Source organism: Dermacentor andersoni, chromosome 3 (genome assembly GCF_023375885.2).
Source record: "Dermacentor andersoni chromosome 3, qqDerAnde1_hic_scaffold, whole genome shotgun sequence".
NCBI classification, from domain to species: Eukaryota; Metazoa; Arthropoda; class Arachnida; order Ixodida; family Ixodidae; genus Dermacentor; species Dermacentor andersoni.
The window spans coordinates 110231936-110244843 of record NC_092816.1 but is presented as its reverse complement, the minus strand read 5'-3'; the positions used below and the strand labels follow the sequence as shown (position 1 = coordinate 110244843).

The window sequence follows — 12908 nt, the reverse complement described above, 5'->3', positions numbered from 1 at the left end:
GATTCGAATGAATGGCATGATTGCCGTATTTCGACGCGTTAAACAAGTAAAAATGTGACCTGTTACCTTCACGAAGCGTCGGCCGCGCCAAAGTTTAAGGTTATGTTATCCTAATGCTATCTTTGGCTGGTCGTTTCTGAGCACTCTGGAGCGCTCTCGCGAGCGGCGTTGTCTTCGACTGGTTGAAAGAGGGTGCGCGCCCTGCGTTCGGCTGGTTCTTCTCAATTGCTCTCCTCTATCTTGGAGCGCTCTGAGGCACTCCGAGCCCTGTCGTCGGAGCAGTCATCGAGATTGAAACGTCATCGCAGCGCCGCGTCGCTGCTGTTGGCGACGGCCCACTGTAACCTTGGCAACCTAGGCCACTGCATGCTGGCGTCTCGACGAACGTTCGTCCGGCCGGCACGTCCGCCGGTTTTTCCGACAGCGCCGGGAGCTTTGGATAGGCGAAACATCGGACGTTGGCAGTAGTCACGTGGTTTCGCATCAGCAATTTCCTCCTCCGAGAGCGAGTCGCACGTTCGGCTTGCGCGCTTGTCTCCTACCTTTGAGCTCGGGAAACGACCGATCTACCCGACTCTGCTTCGGGGCATACACGCGACCTGTTGAAGATACCATAAGTCTCGTACATTGGCACGCCAGTCGGCCTAAACGAGAGCCTCAATCACCTCAGGGACGTGAGAAAGATCTGTGCAGGCATCAAGGTACGTTTTTTAAAGTCAGTGTTCCACTCTGCGTTCGGTAACTGTACTCGCCACTTCGTGACTCAATTTGGCGCGCCGTAGAAACACGGCTGCTCGCACCTCCGCCCGTAACTGGCGTGACCGTTGCGTCGTCTAAATATGTTTACGATTGATCCGCTCAACGTAGAGCAAATATGCGCAGTTTAAAATAATCACAGACCTGCTCGGCACACGCAGAGCATAAGCTGAGGGGGGGGGGGGGGGGGGCGCCTCCACAGGAGCTCTATTTTCGGCAGCACGCGCTAGAGGGTTCGTAGCTTGCGAGGAGGCTCCATAACGCGTACCGCAGAGTGAACACAGGCATCGAGACTATGGGGCACACATGTTACGTCCCTTGGCCCGTGGTACGATACGACGCTGCTGCTACTGATGATGGTCATTTATTTGCATCCCCTTTGAAATGAGGCGGTGACGAATAGTCACCTAGCCTGCTTGAGTTGACCAGGTCCAGCTACATGAAACATGCAACGGCTACGTGCAACTGGTACACGTCGGGACACTTGGTGGAATGCAGCGCAACTGCGATGAAAAATTTTCGCGTATCGGCGTGACGCAAGACCAAGGTGTGACAAGTGGCGAGATGTGATAATAATGACGATTTATTGGCATTCCATTTAAAACGGGGTGGTTGCAAACGATCACGTAACATGCTTGATTTATTCAGGTATGCTATAGATGTATTTAGCATTTTTGTATAGATCTCCTTAATCTTCTTTTTCTACCTCAAATCTTCTCATCTACCTCGTACCGCTACCTATGAACTACTACGTGGCGTGCCACCTGGTGTAATAACATGCAACTGCAATGTGACGTATGCACGTATCGACTCTACGCGGCGTTCACCTCACATCGCCTGAGAAGTGGCGCGATGCGATGCAAATGATGCTGATGATGATAACGGTGATTATGATTTATTATCATCCCATTTTAAACAGTACGGTGACAAACAGCTCACTAGCCTGCTCGATTTATTCAAGTATTTAACAACCAAGACTCGTCACCTGTGATGACATTGTCCAAAAGTAGGGGTCACCTGCGCAAGTCCCAAATTTCCTGGTACATTTAAACTCGGCGCGATTTTTCGGTCGTCCGTTAACATTTTGGGCACTACCTTGGTGCGCACTTTTCGCATCTGCAAATTATTCGCAAACACCTCGTGAACGGTACTTTTAGGAATGTTTAAGGCCTGTACCACTAAACGGACACTCAAACGGCGGTCTGAGTTCAATTTATCTTTCACATGCGTCCCATTTCATAGGTGATGTTCGTTGACGGCCGTCCAGTGCGGCTTTCGTCGCTAATTTCTTCACGACCTTCTAAAAATGGCTTTGTAGCACCGGTAGAGACTTGACGGTGCGACGAACAATTATCAGCAGAGGCCGTCGTTATCAGAAGAAACGATTGAAACTGCGGACTAGCCGAGTTTAACACAAAACTTGATAGCAATCCTTTCTTCCAACGAGCTGCAGTACATTACGGCTTGCACGGGAAATGAAAACGAGTTTCACAGAAAAGCCTGTCCTGACTCCTCAGACGGTACCAGACGACTGAGCGACTGCGCGTGCGTAAGCTATCTTCCCCCTCCGTGAATCCCAAGCGATCCTAGGGCGCTGCGACGTATTTAGTCGCTTCACTGAGATTACAATATAATCACAAACCGTGTATATTAATTCAATTAAGAGCATCGTGAATAATTACCGAATCTTCGTTTTCTGACTATTTTCATGCGTTTTACAAGGTTCGTTTAACTGGCGTAACTTCTCGCTGTTGAAGGTAAACTACGCAATTTGTTTACGTTTCCTGAAATTAATGGACTGATTATGCTAGGCATAACGTTAAGAGACAGAAAGAGAGCGGTTTGGATCAGAGAGCATACGGGTATAGACGATATTCTAATTGACATCAAGAGAATAAAAAATTGAGCTGGGCAGGTCGTGTAATGCGCAGGTTAGATAACCGTTGGACCATTAGGGTTACAGAATGGGTACCAAGAGAAGGGAAACGCCATCGAGGACGACAGAAGACTAGGTGGAGCGATGAAATGAGGAAATTCGCGGGCACTAGTTGGAATCGGTTGGCACAGGAGAGGGGTAATTGGAGATCGCAGGGAGAGGCCTTCGTCCTGCAGTGGACATTAAAACGAGCTTACGATGATGATCATATATTTGTACGCACAGTTGTATGTTAGTGGATTACTTGCGGTTTCTATAAGAAATTATATGTTCAAACACACCGGAGCGTCATTACGAGCGGCGCATTATAAAGAATTACAAGATCAACTTCTTTTCTTCCATGTTTTCATGCGTTATATTGCAAGATTCGTCGCAGGTTTACCCGGCGTTCAAGGTGAGCTAAATGAGGCGCCTTCATTATTATTTTGAATAATACAAGGGGTCATCTTATGGGTAAATATAAGGGAAAGTTCAAAGTGCGTGGGTTAACTTGCAGAGTTTTGCGATAACATATACATACTCGAGCACTCTGCGGTGTGTTTTATGAACGCTGCTGTATTTAACCCACGGCTCTCGGCGGAAGTATGTTACCAAAACCAAATTTAATAAAATTAGGGAAAGTTTTAGCCAATGTTCTCGCGAAGTAGAATGTGTGCAAAAGTTGGTGCTACTCTAAAAAAAAAAAAAAAAAACTAATTAGGAAGTGCTCGAAAATGTAATATGCGAATGAGGATTGGCAGTCGGGCGAGTCATATGCGGTAATGTCTTAAAGTATGAGTTTGAGTTGCAACTGAAATTCTTATTGCAACTGCTCGAAAGAGCTTCGCTGAAAATTGGTTTGTTATTACGCAAGGTCATAAATACCTGGTGTCCTATCTTTTTTTTTCTTCTGCAAGCCACCGAGGGCTTATTCATGTCTTGCATGCTATTTGGCGACAAGAATCTCGTTTGTATTCTCGTATGGGTATGCTCGGACTGCAGCAACGGCACATCACACAACTCTTAGCTAGGCCTCAGGCAATTCAATATCTGCTCGCGGGCACTATGTTGTGCAGCTCTGTCTCAAAGTACCTGTATGCCACGACAAAGTGCAAGAACAGTTATATCTCTACTATATTTATGCTAGCTCTGCTTGTGTGGGGTAGAGAAAGTGCCCTTTCTTTTGTACCTTGCAACCCATACAGACCGCTATGGACGTAAAAAAAGAAGAAATTGCCAACCGCTAGGATATTCAATGGCAATATTTCGGGAAGCCATGCCAGCCAAGCTACAGTGCACTTCAACAAGTAAAAGAGCACGTACTTTCGAAGCGAAGCACTACTGCCACACGCGACAACGCAAAGTTCACTGCAGGTGTGTGCGTTTGCCAGTACGCGCGCCATTTCCGGCTGAACGCTTTATTGACAATTGTTGCTTACAAGCAACAACATCACCTTCTTCTTCTGCTTGCTGAGTTTTGGTATTGAGTACGAAGTTTCTGGCTAAATGCGTTCGGCCGACATGGAACGATAGGCAGCAAGTATCATTTGTTGACTTAGTGCAGGAGCACAGGACGAGGAAGAAGCAGTTGGGCACGTGACTCGATTTCTTTTCAAAGCTCGGTCCGAGGAGATTGACCGATCCAAAGTTTCGTGTGGCAGTGTTGCCGCCACACACACGTGACGTAAAGCAAGTGAAGTGCACACGCACAGTTCACGTATGACGAGAGCTATCTTTACAAATTCCAAACTAAGGCATACCGTGTCTCGGGATGAAGGCTACCTCCAGTTTTCTGTTTGGTGTGTCGCCCCCATCACTTAACAAGTTTCACAATGAATTGCTATCTTTTCATTTGATTATGCTTATTTTCATGTGCTTCGCGCACTTAGATATAAAATACAAAAACAACGATCACTGAAAATACAACCATCACTGAAGGGAAGTAATTTTCATCTTAAACAAATGTGTGTATTTAAGGTGACGATCTTGTAACCACTTGCCATGTAGTTGGCTACAAAAACTGCGCGGTCCGCTTAGAAACATCTGTATTTAATGTGCCCCGCGACCGAGACGCGTCAAAAGTCTGGCACTATTCATTGCTACGGCGTTGGCATGATTTAGGACATGACAACAACTAAAAACTAAAGCTCGTGTTCTTTTCTTTGTCTGCCGTCTTACGTTGCACGAATCACAGAATGCAACGAGGTCAGCGCAGCAAAAACCCGCCTGTGCACACACGTGACAGTCGCTGCAGGAAAGCGAATGCAAGCCGAAAGGTATATTAGGAGTGCAGATGAATTGTAACGCGACTTATAAAAACATGGATAAGCGATGATTCACGTCAGGCGCAACAAGCAACAAAGTACATACACATGCTTCATGAAGGAAGCAAATTAAACTGATTTTTCGGGAGTTGAAGATTCAGATCACTCAAACCGAAGAATCTGAAAATATAACAAGCAAGAAATCACTGCGCGATTGTTGTAGACACAACAAAGGTCTATGTCCACTCAACATCGCATGCTAAGCTATCGGTCCGCCATCGTGACAGAACCTGACGATCGAGAGAGTTCAATATACACAACGCTCACTACACGTGCATAGTTAAGACGACCGTCGTCAGATATACACGTCCACACAAGTCTTGTGATCATTGGCAAGGCAGCTGGTTACCAGTCACATTGGCCACGCTGGCAACGTATGCGACTATGTCACGAAATCTATCCGTGCCCGGTATCGGACTATTCAGAGCGGTGCAGTTTCCTTGCCAATCTTCGCACTCGACGTCGAATATGGCTAGGCCAACGCTCAGGCTGGCGAAATTTTTCTTCATCTTGCAGTACTGAAAATAGATTGAAAGGATTATGTGCACACTGGCTACACTAAACAAAAAAAGAAAAACAAAATAGAATCCTCAATAGCGAATCCTCAATGAGTCTTTATGGCAGGCGTTTGAATAGGGAATTCCGAAAATGGTGAAATTTTGTCATAGTGTATCCTCTCTGATGGGTGACGTGACAGTGGGGCTCAATTGTATTAGCTAAAATGCAATTATGCTGAACTTTGACACTGTTACGAAAGTTGGCAGTGTACTGAATACCACTAAGGGCCAGCATCTTCTCGCCTTTCTTCAATGAAACCTTAGCTAGTTCCCGCCCCCTTCTTATTATAAAAGCTCTCGTTGAAATCACGGTGATGACGGCTATAGTTTAGGCTTTAACGCCTTTCTGATCAACGTGTACAGAATCGAAGTGACATTTTTTTTGGCAGCGGTGGCAGAGGCAGCAACATGCTTGCTAAACCGTTGTTCTGATGTACAGCAGATGCTGACGCCGTGACAGAAATGCCTAGCTGCCGTGGTTGGCTTCAATTTAGCTTCAATCAGCAGTTAGCGATACCTATGGTTCCACCGGTTCCATGGGACCATCGCAACTTGCTTATCGCTGCGCCCGGCAGGCAAGATGAAAAGGCTGTTTTCTGCGAACGCCTGGAAACTTTAACTGGAAACACTCAGGTGGGGCTCAAACACAGCAGTGAGAGATGTGTTTCTGGCTTTACATTTTGCGACTGAGGCCGCAGCACTTGGATAAACTGTTCATCTGATGTACTGGAGGTTCGTCTAAGCTTTTATGTTTATACCCTTTAATCTTCTCTGTCGCTGCTGCAACCTGGCATAAAAATGTAACAGTAATGAGCAGAGTGAAAACATCACCTGCTGATACGCTTGCCGCTCCGTCATTCGCGATGGCGGAAATGCGATTCTATGCATTGTTTGGAAATTCACTTTTCGTGGTGTCACTTGTTCTGAGCTAAACTAGGAATGAATTTCTAATAATAGAACGCAAAGCAAAAGGAATTGGAAATGTGAGGCATGTTGTGCGGGTGGCTGGAAAGGCAACAATTAAAGCCAGGAACAGAGAGGCATACTGGTCAAACTTTGTTCACAGAAATGAACATGAAGCTGACCTCTCCCCTTTCTCTAAGCCACAAGGTAGAATGTATTGATAAGTCAATTCAAGTGATGTCGGACCAATTTCGTCGCACTCAGGAACGTTTATTATCCCATGGAAAATAGACACAAGGTATCAGAAAGTGAGTCGGAAACATTGAGAAAGACCAGGGCGCAGCTGACATAACTCCGTTTAAGTTGGATCTCGATGATTTGAAATGGCGCAGTGGGCGTTTAAACCCCGAGATTCACAGAGTCACCCACTCAGAGGCGGAGAATTTCTTAAGTAATGTGGCGGAAAAGCCTTGCGCGCCTAGACCTCCGTGACGAAAAATGATGCTGCAACCGATGTCATCGCCCTTCACGGGCTTGCTGAATACGCACTAAAAGTACCGGGATTTATGGTGCGGTTTGCGATTCAGGAAACCGAAGATGCGTGGTTAGAGTAAAGTAAGTCTCTAAGACGACAACAAGGAGGTATCTAAATGGGAGAACATGACAACTTAGTCTACCACTCTGACTACAATTGTTAGGGAATGGTCGAACAAATCCAGTTTCCAGTTTGACCCAAGAATGGGAAAGTGCTAATTCGCAGATGTGGGGAAGCTGCACATTATCGGACGTGAGAACGGCTTAAACTGCTCAGCGGGCTAGCTTTCTTTTCTCTTTTCCTTTCTATTTATGTTTGCCATTTGTTTTAATTACAACTGTACACGGAAAGTGATGTACCTATGTTGTAACACTAGAAAAGTTGTCTTGTGCGTTTCAGCCTTACAGAACAGGTTTCTTGCGATTTTTCTTTAGTTAAATGTCAATCCGTCATAAAGACCGTGAGCTTGTATGTTTTCTTTCTAAACTGCAGAAGTGTCTTCATCGGACAAGGCTCGCAGAAACTTGGTCGCGTAGTACATTTGACTATTTAAAGCTCCAAAAAGTGCTAACTATTTAATTACATAGTGTACACCGGCGGTAGGGGGTGTGTCTCGGCTCGACAAGGGCTTTTTAAAAACTAGTCTCGCTTGCTATATACCTCCCGGTGGCCTTGTAACTGCTTCTCTGACTTTTTCTTGAGAATCTTCTCGCTTTTATAAATGTAAATCAATATTATTCGGTAATTGCGGATGACTTCTATAGATGTGAATAATGGCAGTGTCAAGAAGTATAGGTTTCAAATAATCTGAGTAGCAATGGCTGCGCTAGTTCTATAGCTTCACCGACTAGGGTGACATCATCGACTGAGGCAATTCTTGGTTTTCTTGAAACTAATTACGACATGTCGCGTGTAACGACTTGTATTCCCATGTACCTAATATGGGACCACATGGTGGTATCCTGTTATATCGAAGCACATTATTACATCCTGTCAGACTTCAGTGTACTGTATAGTCAGCAAGCGGTGACGCAGGAAACTTGAATCCTTTCGTCGATGTGTTAGTGAACTTCGCCAGGGTGGCTTCATCAACAAAATTCATGTTTACATAACATACTAGGAGTTTTTAGAGGTATTTCTTTGTGCTTACAAAAAAAATTGTTCATAAAGTTTCTAAACTGTGTAAGAGTTCAGGAAAGTCGCGGGTCACACGCGACGTACAGCGAAAAATTACAAAGAAAGATGGCATTTCTCAAAAATTTCGTTAGGCGCGCTTCGAGCTCATCTTATTTCTTTTAGAACATTCAGAAACACGATGAACAAGGAAGTATGGATGATAAAAGAGAATTACTACTTAAAACCCCTTTATAGAACCTCTGTGAAGCCGGGTCTTTTATGCTATCAATCAAATTCTCAGTTAAGTCGGCATGAAAAGACCCCGCCAGCCGGTGAGGCTCCAGAAGATGGAGCGTTCCTTATGATGTGGACCTCGGAAATGCCTTGAACTCGTATTTCGTGCAAGAAACGTCCTTTAGCACCAAGTAACTTTACTGATACGTTGGGTTGCGGAAATATCAACGTATATTTAGAGATGACAGATATTTACGACGGGTGCTCTGCACAAACAGGCCTGACGGACTCGCAGAACTGTGAGTCCAAACGCATACAGATTAAGCTCATAAGTACGTCACTGACCTAATTGTGGGCCTGTCAGTACAGATATTTAATCTTTGCATATCAACAGATGTCATCAACAAAGTAAAGTCTCAAACTAGAGGCCAGCATGGATTCTTCTAACTTTTCCGAAGGGTCTCGATCGCGTAATCTTGAAGAGTACCTCGCGTTTCTGCAAAGGTAACAACATCGTAACGAAGTTTTAATTATCATCATCAGCCTATTGTATGTCCACTGCTGGTCGAAGGCCTCTCTCTCTGCGATCTCCAATCGCCCCTGTCCTGCGCCATCCGATACCAACTAGCGCCTGCGAATTTCCTAATTTCATCACCGCACCTAGTCTTCTGCCGTCATCGACTGCGCTTCCCTTCTCTACCTGCGCACCCTGCTCTAGCTGTGCACCTATTGTGTAACCCTATGGTCCACCGGTTATATAATCCATGGATTACATGGGGTGCCCTGCTCCATTTTTTTGCTCTTAATGTCAATTATCTCCGGTTATCTCCGTTGGCTCCCTGATCCATACCGCTCTCTTCCTGCCTCTTAACGTTACGCATAGCATTTTTCGTTCCGTCGCTCTTTGTGCGCTCCTTAACTTGTCCTCGAGCTTCTTTGTCAATCTCCAAGTTTATGCCCCATATGTTAGCACTGGTAGAATGCATTGATTGTACACCTTTTTTTCTTCATTGGTAGTGGTAAGCTTCCAGTCAGGATCTGACAATGTCTGCGGTATGCACCCCAACCCATTATTATTCTTTTCTAAATTTCATTCTTATGATCAGGGTCCCCTGTGAGTAATTGACCAAGGTAAACGTGCTCCTTCACAGACATTAGAGGCTGACTGGCGATCCTGAACTCTTTTTCCCTTGCCAGGCTATTGAAGATTAACTTTGTCTACTGCATATTGATATTCAACCCCACTCTTACACTTTCGCTGCTAAGGTCCTTAATTATTTGTTGTACTTCGCCCCCACTGGTATAGGACAGTGTAATCTTCAAACCGAAGGTTGTTGAGATATTCGCCGTTGATTTTCACTTCTAGCCCTTCCCAGTTTAATAGCATGATTTCAATATAGCTTCCAAAAACAATGCTCAACTCACTATAGGCACAGTGCAAAAGTAGCCAAGTGTTATTTTACTGCAAGCAGCAGGGAATTTACAATCTTGTCTCGAAAAGAGCCAACAATACTTAGCTCTCGCTTTCTCAAGGTCGTCATGCAGCGTCACCGCAAGCAGGTTGACCCACCAACATCCTATTGATTGATTTCGTGATTGTGATAACATTCTCAGTAATACATAATTGCTAATTTTTGGGTAAATAAATTACACATATGAATGCTTGCGATTTCTAAAAGTCCGATTATTTCATCTTGGCACTGCCGGTCTAAGCTGGACAGCTGCGCGTAGCTGCGCACGCTGTGCGTGGCCGCCAAGATAGCGGGGGCGTGCTGCGTGGCGTAGTCTATACCGTGGCCACCACGGAGTTCTGCGACAAGACTTTTCGCTGCCACGACAATCAAGTTTCGGCTGGGGCATTACCCGCTTGACTTGTCTCCTTCATAGCTTCCCGCGCTCTGAAGGGGAATGAAACAGTGCGAAAGCCGCGTATCAGAGACGATGCATGCTCTTATCCTTGAATGATACGAAATTTCTGGTGGCATGATATGGATTAGACGACGTCCATTAATAGCGGGGCCATTCCATGATTTCTTAGAAAAGTGGTAGATTATGTTTCTCGTGGGGAACCAGAATGAAGAGGAAATTCTTTGGCTGCTTCAGGGACGATTTACTCTCTAACAGAGTCTTCTGTTGGCATCTAAGACACATTGCAAGGTTCCTTGAAGAATGATGTCACACTCTTTAAGACTGGTTGGTTGCCTGCTTCTTGTTTTACCTTAAACAGCAGAGAGAAACATCGACGAGAGCCGGTGGTTGCAATCCCTCGTGGCTTACGTGCTGACTGAGCTGGCCCGAATCTAAAGAGTAGCGTTTAATTATTGGGGCACTTCGAAGTTTGATGAAGTTTCCAAGTTGTGCGAAATAAACAGAAAAAAAAAAAGAGGAGAGGCAAGCCGTCGGAAAAGTGCCTCACCTTCTCACTGACGGTTTCGTTTGTTTCAAACGTTGCCACTAGCGGAGGCGTGTCTTGACTCATCGACATCGCCGTGTAGTGGCCGCACCTCACAGTGGTCGGTCCGCCGTAGATTGAGTGAGGGTCATTGCAAAACTGTAAATAAAAAAAAATCAGTCTAAACCATCCTTCCGTTGATATCTTTGTAAACGACAGCCTGTGCATTACGTCACAAGGCACGCGCGCTGCTAATTTCAGCGGCGCGAACACGTCGCTCGGGAACTTTCGTGGTAATTATTGCAGAGAAAGCGGTACATTTATTCAGTACTTGAACATGTCACATCACGCGACACGACTTGCTTGACCTTTGCGGAAATGCGCCACAGCTCCACAATGTGATAAGAGATGCACAACTAATTGCGGGGACGAGTGCGTACATCAGACTTATTTCTTCATCATCAGCTATAAGATGCGCGCGCACACTAATTACAGCGAAGCTATTTATGGCTAAGTTTCCGTGCGTTCTTCGTGTGCATGTGTAAAAACAGCGGGCCGATCCCAGAGATAGTGCTGGAAGGGTCAAAACGCGATCAGACACCCCTGTGGACTCCGCTAAGTAGTCACCGGCATCTGTAACGCGCCCTTGGACTACCCTTGTCACACCTGTGACCTGAATAGGTCCTAGGCACAAGGGCCAGAACGGAGGTTATTATTCGAATGTTTGAAAATATTAAAGATCGTAAGAAGAAACGAAAGAAAAAGAATGGATTGTAAAAGTAAACAGAAGATGACACAAGTGCCAAATCAAACTTCAAGTTGAGGTGTCCATAGGGCGAATGATGTGCCTCGTGGGGATTGTATATCTCCCGGGTCACGGAGTTCAGTTTGCTCACGACCAGCTTTTACAGCGAAGCTGTCTATGGCCAGGTTCTGGAAAAAAAAATGCGCCCGGGATGTTGACAAAAAACAAATCATCATGCAGGCCGATCCCGGTGATTGCGTAGAGAGTCCAAGCTCAATGGCACATACCCCTGTGGGCTCGGGGACCTGTAACGCGCCCTTGAACTACCCTTGTCGCACGTGGAACCGAAAGCGGTCGCATGCACAAGGGCGAGAAGAGACGTTCTTGAAAAAAACATGGTTTCTAAAACTTTTACAAAAATGACTATTAAAAATTATAGGCGCCATCCGCGCAAATGTGCTAGTGCCACTGCTCGCACGTTCGTCGTCGTCGTCTTCTTCCACAGCTGGATCCGTAGTGCAAAAACTATCATCATCAGAACTGGCTCGAGATTCGTTTCTTTCACAGCTGGCTCCGTTGCCGCCCGTCATTCCGGCGTAGAATTTCACTTCTGTGATCGTAACGGGGAGGCCGCGTTTATGGGTGTGCGAGCAATTGCTTAAGTGGGTTTGAGCCATTCATCGTCTTACGTGACGGACACATTTAATAACAGAGGTGAATCCGCGAATGCGTGTGCTTACCTATATCGCCACGATGGTTACAGATTAGGACAACAAATATGTTTGTACTTTCGTTCATCATTGTGGATCACCTATGGTCGTGCGCTAAGCGTTGGTAATCCACCTTGACAGAGTGTAATGGCTGATGAATTTTTGAAGGGCTTGAAGTGGGCATGGCCGACCCGCGTCGGCCATGTCTACGTTCGCACCGCCCGCTCTTTGTGGGCGTTCGAAGCACTTGCGCATCTAGTTTCCTTTCCTTCCGCCCTCCTGTGGTGGTGATCCCGTCGAAACGTCACGCGTGTCTAATTTCCTCCTTCTCCTCGGGTTGGTGGCCTCGTTGTCCGCGTGAATGACAATAAATGTGTGCGAGTACCTTTCGACCCGATGACCACCGATCAAGATGATGAGTTCGTACCTTTGCTCAAAATTCTGTGTCACCTCTCTGTCGTGTGCTAAACATCGCTGGTCATCGACCTTCAGAGTGGAATGTCTCATGCTTCTTAAGCTAAATTTTTTGATATATACCGTACGCAGACTAGAGCGTGCGGTCAATGAAACGATCCGGTTACTGAAACGTATCACGAACAGACATAGTGGAATGAAAGAAAGCAATACGATCCACCTGCTACAGGCGTTCGTAACCAGTCACATAAAGTACGTCGCCTCCTACCTCAAGTGGCAGGTGGCCGAACGAACTAAACTAGACCGC

General features: G+C 45.8%; 1 protein-coding gene across 1 annotated transcript in view; it reads left to right on the top strand.

Moving 5' to 3' along the window:
* Positions 1 to 12908, top strand: part of LOC126540300 (Na(+)/citrate cotransporter-like) — a 165581-nt gene that overhangs the window by 742 nt on the left and 151931 nt on the right. The window lies entirely within an intron of this gene.